The following is a 7,361-nucleotide window of genomic DNA, read 5'->3' on the forward strand; positions in this document are numbered from 1 at the left end:
CTGAGCAAAAAAAATAAAGCTGGAGGCATAACACTACCTAACTTTAAACTATACTACAAAGATATAATAACCCAAGCAGTATGGTACTGGCATAAAAACAGACACACTGATCAATGGAAGAGAATAGAGAATCCAGAAATCAACCCACACACCTACAGCCATCTGATCTTTGATAAAGGCACCAAGCCTGTACACTGGGGAAGAGACTGCCTCTTCAGCAAATGGTGCTGGGAGAACTGGATATCCATATGCAGGAGAATGAAACTAGACCCATACCTTTCACCATACACTAAAGTCAACTCAAAATATAAATACTGAAACAATAACACTTCTTAAAACATAGGAGAAACACTTCAGCAAATAGGACTGGACACAGACTTCATGAATATGACCCCAAAAGCCCGGGCAACCAAAGGAAAAATAAATAAATGGGATTATGTCCAACTAAAGAGCTTCTGCACAGCAAAAGAAAATCACTCAGCATCTGGGAAATGCAAATCAAAACTACACTGAGATACCATCTACCCCAGTTAGGATGGCTAAAATCCAAAAGACTCTGAACGATAAATGCTGGCAAGGTTTTGGAGAAAAAGGAACTCTCATACATTGTTGGTGGGACTGCAAAATGGTGCAGCCTCTATGGAAAATGGTATGGAGGTTCCTCAAACAATTGCAGATATATCTACCATATGACCCAGCTATCCCACTGCTGGGAATATAACCAGAGGAGCAGAAATCAAGTCGAAGGTATACCTGTTACCCAATGTTCATCGCAGCACTCTTTACAATAGCCAAGAGTTGGAACCAGCCCAAATGTCCATCATCAGATGAGTGGATACGGAAAATGTGGTATATCTACACAATGGAATACTACTCAGCTTTAAAAAGGAATGAAATACTGCCTTTGCAACAACATGGATGGACCTTGAGATAATTATATTAAGTGAAACAAGTCAGGCACAGAAAGAGAAATACCACATGTTCTCACTTATTGGTGAGAACTAAAAATAAATAAATAAATTCACACACACACATGCACACACACAAAAAAACGGGGTGGGGGAAGAAGACACAGCAATTACAATTCCTTGAAGTTGATACGACAAGCAAACAGAAAGGACACTGCTGGGTGGGAGGCAGGACTGGGAGGAGGGAGGGAGGTTTTGGTAATTAATGGGCCACAATAATCAACCACATTGTATACTGACATAATAAAATTTCTGGGAGGAGGGAGGGAGGTTTTGGTAATGGGCCACAATAATCAACCACATTGTATACTGACATAATAAAATTAAAAAAATATAAAAATTAAAAAAATAAAAAAATAAAAATTAGAAAAGAAAAAATAAAGCTATCATTATTCGCAAACAATATTTATATAAAAATTCTCAAAATATAGATAGCTTAACTGAATTAACAAGTGAGGTTAGCCAGGTTGATAGATACAATTTACAGAACTCAACAGTATTTCCATATACTAGCAACAACAACAAAAATTTTTTAAAGACACCATTTATAGTAGTATTAAAATAAAAAAAATAAACACTTAGGAATAAAAATTGCAATAGATGTTCAGGACCTCTATAGACAAAAGTATAAAATGTTATTGAGAGATGTACCAGCCACCCCCCACCCCCGCAAAAAAAAAAAGTTATTGAGAAATTAAAGACCTAAAATAATCAGAGGAATATACCACGTTCATGAATTGAAGATTCAATTAAAAGATGCCACTTTTACATAAACTAAAGCTATCATTTACAGAAAATAAAGCTTTCGTTTACATAAAATAAACTTTTACATAAAAATGGAGATTTATTGCAATAAAATACATAATCTCAACAGTTTGTGTGTGTGTGTGTGCATGTATGTATATGCATGCACGTGCATGGAAATTTGTTATCTAAAATTTATAAGGAAAAGCAAAGAATAGCTAAAACCCTCTTGAAGAAAAGGAAAAGGTAGAAGTACTTGCTCTACCAGATATCAAGACATTATGAAGCTATAGTAATTAAGAGTAGAATAGACAAATGGATCAATGGAACTGAAAAAGAATCCAAAAATAAACACACTTACCTACAGAAAAAAGGTGGCACTTCAGACATCTGGGGAAATAGGAATCATGTCAATAAATAATGATAGGTCAAGTGGAACTCCACAAGGAAAGGAAAAATGAAACAACCCTTACTTCACAGCATATACAAAAATCAGTTCCCGATAGGTTACAGATTTAAATGTGAGAGACAAAACAACAAAGCATTTAGAAATTACTTAAACAAGACACAGAAACCACTATTGCAAAAGGGAAGAATTGATAGTGGGACCAACCTTAAAACTGAGCAAGTCTATTCATAAAAAGATACCATTAAAAGAGTAAAAAGGAAAGCCAGAGTAGGAGAAAGTAGCTGGAACATAACTCACAAAGGGCTCATATCCTGAATATATAAAGAATACCTATAAACCAACTAGAAAAAGTCCAATAGAAACATGTGTAAGAGATATGAGTAAAAACTTTCCAAAAAGAGGATATCCCATGGCCAATAAATATATGTAAAGGTGCTCAACCCTATCAGTAATAAAGAAAATACAATCTGAAGCCCCCAAAATACTACACACTCACCAGATGGCTAAAATTAAAAAGACTAACAATATCTAGTGTTGATGAAGATGTGGAACATTAGTAACTCTTGAACTTACTGGTGGGACTATATACTGATAAAACCATTACGGAAAATTATTTTGCATTATATATTAAAATGGAATATTTGCATTCCCTATGACCCAGCAATTCCAGTCCTATAATTATACACAACAGAAATGTGTACACATGCATGTGAACCAAGAGACAGACAAGAATCAGAGTAGCATTATCTGTAACAGTCAGACACTGGAAACAAACCAAATATTCATCAGTATTAGAATGGACAAATAAATTGTGGCATAATCATATAACTGGATATCATTCAGCAATGACACTGAATGAGCTGCAGCTGTACAGAACATGGATAAATCTCTGAGACATAAAACTGAGCAAAGGAAATCAGACATAAAAGAATATATGCTTTATAATTCCACTTATATAAAGATAAAAAACAGGCAAAACGATACTATATTGTCATAAATCAACACAGCAATGATTTTTGGAGATGTGGGCAGGGGCAGGGGACATTTGGTATGTTCTCTTTCTGGATCCAGAGTGTGGTTACATGTGGTTTTTAAATGTTGAGCCTATACCCCCAATAAATGTATATGTTTATACATGTACTTACGCTAATGTTATGAACAATATAAAACATGTAAAAAATAGAAACTTGAAAAGGGTGTAATAAATGATATCTTAGATGTTTTGCTAATAGCAATAGCTTCATACTTTCATTAATTTTTTATGTGGCAAAACTGCATATTTATTTCTTCCAAGTGAAGCAAATATTTTAATCTTGTGGTTAAAATTTTTTATTACTTTCATATACTCCCATATGTTGCCTTATTTTCCTAATAGGACTTAAGCCCCAAAAGATGCTTATAATGTTTAAGTTTTATGCAGACCTGGAATGGATAAATATATTATGCATGGCAAATAAATTCCTTTTTGGTTTTGAAATCATTAGTTAATATTTAAGGTATAATACATATATTTAGGGTAAGGTTTGCCCATATTTCAAATAAGTCTTCTCAATATTTTTGACTTTGGAGAGGATGATTTCCTATCAGACCTGATTAGATCACTGTTTTTAAACATGTACTATGAGTGACAAAAATTTTGAACTAAGAATAGAAAGATCAGCTGTGACATTTTCTTGTCGTTACCTGTGCTTGATTGAGATTATTTTAAGTCTATCATTTCACTGAAGAAATATTTTTAAGCCACAAATCTATTTTGTGAGAATTAGATAATATAACCAATAAAATTACTTGACAAGGTACAGGTAAAAGACAATATACTGCAATACACAGAGTGAATAAAAGAGAGCTCCACTGTCAAACCCTCTGCAGTGTGGAACTCCCACTCTTTCTTATGTGAGAGATGACTATCTAACAGACTGAATGAGGGCTTTAATATTGGTAAGGCATAATTCCTTTCCTTTATTTCAGGTTTAAAAAGTAAACTTAAAAATTCTAATATTTTTTCTGGCATTACCACTAAATCATCTGACACACTTTACTAAAGACCACTGTCTTGGAGGACAGGAAGAGGGAGGCCAGATCAAATTTGCAATGTAAGTAGTTCACTCCCTGGTGGCTAAGTAGAGGAGGAATTTAAGGCAAAGGATGGGTTTGAGAGAGATGAGACTAGAAGCAGGGCAATAGAAGAGGCTGGCAGAATTGTGCAGGTTAGAAGTGATGTTAGCTTAAATAAGGCAGTGGCAACATAAAGAAAAGAGCAAAATGGATTACTGCCAAGGATGGACCTAATAGACGGCTTTACCCTCCCCCTCCACATTATCTTTACCAGCCTCCCTAACAAATATACCCAAAGAGTAACAACTTTTTTTTCATGACAAAGTGTGTGTGTGTGTGTGTGTGTATATACATATTTGATACAAACTGATTTTTTCAATTATATGTGTTATATATGCATTATATGAATAAAACCATTACAGAATTTTGCTGTTTTGAATGATCTATAACATATACTATGAATGAAAATAATGTGCTTATTATTCAAAAGCAGCTTTAAAACAAATCATCAAAAGCAGCTCAAATCATCTACACACCCACCCAAACTGTTACCCTTAAGCCATTCCTACATAGAAATTTTGAAGCAGCTGTTCATGGCTACAAGGGATTTTAAATAATCCTGCAATCAAAACAAAAACTTTTTGGTATTTTAAAACTTTATGTTAAATGCAACCTGTCATTTCCCAATTTTTGAAAAGTTAAAAGAAAAATAAAATATAGAAACTAAAACAAACTAAAGACATAGAGAATATAAAACTTTAAGGTAGACCTTTTCAAAGATATCTATTTCCTTATGAAAGGGGCTATACCCTCTGTTTCTGCTTATTTCCCAATTTTTGAAAAGTTAAAAGAAAAATAAAATATAGAAACTAAAACAAACTAAAGATATAGAGAATATAAAACTTTAAGGTAGACCTTTTCAAAGATATCTATTTCCTTATGAAAGGGGCTATACCCTCTGTTTCTGCTTTAATAAATCAATTAAAGATCTACAGCTAAACTTACCCTTGGCTTCACACTTTTTTCTATGTTTACTGTGAATTCCTCGTGGCCAAGAGTCATTAGTGTGTAAATGATGTCACTGATGAAACAGGCAAATATGTTTCAGTTCAATTTTGAAGAAAATGCCTAACAAACATTATTTAACTGCATTATACCAATATTAAAGTTTTCACTCACATTGAAAAAACAGAGAAGCCACTCCCATACCACTGGCTGAAATCTAAAACTCAAATATTCATATGGTCAAAGTAAAGCATCTTCAGTATTTAAAGAGCACCCATGTACTCCAAGTATGGAATTTTATTGTGCTGTGTGGACAGAAACCAAATACAAAGGGTTGACAGTGAAGTAAATATGATGGGGCAAATTTAATACTCCTTTCCTCCAGTATTCTATTCTCTTCACACAGGCTTGTGAAGATTCACTATGCAGTAATTCTCAAGTGTAGAATACCTGGGATGTTCCAAAGCCCACTTTGTAGAAGACTATGCAATCTTCTAAGACCACCCCAGATCTGACTCAGAGCCATAAATTAATCCCAGGATCAATCTAACATCTAGGGATTTTCCAAAATTGAAATGATCAGAGCCCAAATCAAATCCTCCACATCTTCCCCTAAGTAAATCCACATATTCAAAAGTCAGATCAAATCCAGACCATTTTCTCTGGTGAGGAGGCTGGCTGTAATATTTGCTGATGGATTTGATACTTGGACATATGTTCTGAAGACAGTCCCAGCAATCAAGCAATGAAGTTCAAATTACTTAACTGCTCATTAAGACAATGAATACGTGCACACACAAACATGACCGAATGTAGTCAGGAAGCATATTTCAAGAATCCCCAGAGAGCATCTTTTTCAAGGGCAGAAAGCTGTTTAGGTCTGTAATTTAATTCAAACATAATAAAGCCTAAAAGACAAATGTTAAGTTTCAAGTATTTAAAGTTACTAAATAAAAAATAGTAACCACCTGTATCCACAGAGGGCCAAACAACAAAAAATGTACTGAAACTATAACATGAAGAATGTAGTTGGTTTGGGGATTTTTTTGTTTGTTTTTTGCAGTAAAGGTTCATTCTGGCGGGGGCGGGGGGAGAATCGTGACAATCTATAATCATGGTCTTTGAGAAATCTTTTAATAAAACAAGAGACTCTGGCCGAGCCCGTGGCACACTTGGGAGAGTGCGGCGCTGGGAGCGCAGCAGCGCTCCCGCCGCGGGTTCGGATCCTGTGTAGGGATGGCCGGTGCGCTCACTGGCTCAGCACGGTGCGGCAGGTCTCAAAAGGACAAAAAAAAAAAAAAACCAAGAGACTCAACTGTCTTGAAGTGTTAATTATAATCCTGTCTCAGAGTAGAAGGACTCAATTAAATTATCTTCTACAAGACTCTGGAGCCCTAAGATTACAGAATTCAATTTGTTTGAATAACCCTCTCCAATTACCTAATTCTGATCAAGCTAGGAGAAAATTTGAAATTTTTACTTATGTAAGTGTGCATTAGCCAGTGGTAATGAAACTGTTTACACGTTCTTTGAGTTCAAAGAGCAGTTCCACAACAAATAGGAATAAACTCATTGGGAATATAACATACATATTTAGCTCTTGTACTTGCCACCAAAGTTTTCTAGTATGTTTAAATTTGCAGGTAAACTTTAAATAAGAAAATTTACTCAGCCCAACTATGAGAACAACATCTGTGAGAATACTGGCAAAAGTGAAAATTTACTTAATTGACAAAAATGTTTCATAACAGTCAAAAATATAATTTTTTTCTAATTTCCTTATTTGTTCCTGATGTGGTTTCAAAGTCAACCAAGAATGAAGCTGATCTTTATTCCTCCCAACTACTTTGTTTCTCTGCCATTTCATCAGTTTGAACTCTTAAGGCTGAGAGTTAGAGGGGTGGGATAAACTTTGCATATAACCAATTTCAGACAAAAAGCATTAATATTTCATTTGGATCAACAGCTTTTCTCAGTTGGACAGTAACTCCAATAGAGGCATGGTTAAAAATGGTGGTCATGCCACTCAATGAACTATCAAGCACTCATGAATTATCGGGCTGTAAGTTAAAAATTTCATATATTTTTCAAAGGATTTTAAAATTATATATACACTAGCAATAACTATAAAAAGATATGCAATGGAAAAAGAACAGAGAACATATTAATGAGAGTAGTTG

This window comes from Galeopterus variegatus, unplaced genomic scaffold, assembly GCF_000696425.1.
Source record: "Galeopterus variegatus unplaced genomic scaffold, G_variegatus-3.0.2 Scaffold511, whole genome shotgun sequence".
Taxonomy (NCBI): domain Eukaryota; kingdom Metazoa; phylum Chordata; class Mammalia; order Dermoptera; family Cynocephalidae; genus Galeopterus; species Galeopterus variegatus.